The sequence below is a fragment of the Sinocyclocheilus anshuiensis genome, unplaced genomic scaffold, assembly GCF_001515605.1.
Source record: "Sinocyclocheilus anshuiensis isolate Anshui unplaced genomic scaffold, SAMN03320099.WGS_v1.1 scaffold3941, whole genome shotgun sequence".
In the NCBI taxonomy this organism is placed as follows: Eukaryota; Metazoa; Chordata; class Actinopteri; order Cypriniformes; family Cyprinidae; genus Sinocyclocheilus; species Sinocyclocheilus anshuiensis.
In genome coordinates, this window is record NW_015547881.1 from 18491 (window position 1) to 18938 (window position 448).

Genomic DNA, 448 nt, shown 5'->3' on the forward strand with positions numbered 1-448 from the left:
ATCCTTGTGGAACTCCACTAGACAATGGGGCCGTTTTAGAGTAATGTTGACCAAAATGGACTTAAAACGTCCTGTTAGAGAGAAAGAATATGAACCACTCAAGTGCCATACCCCGGATTCCCACTATCTTTTCTAGACGACAGACAAGAAGATTGTGATCAATGGTATCAAATGCTGCACTGAGATCTAGTAAAACTAAAACCACTGAGCTGCCTGAATCAATCAAAATAAAATAAATAGAATCGAAATAGAATAGAATCGAAATAAGAATCGAGTGAGCCAGTGATTCAATGGTCCATTCAGATGGACTCACTTGTTTCTAATTGAATCAGCCGTTTTTAACAAATTGTTTGATTTGAATGATTCGATAAATCATTTATTAAAGGGATAGTTCACCCAAAAATGAAAATGTTATGTTTATCTGCTTACCCCCAGGGCATTCAAGATG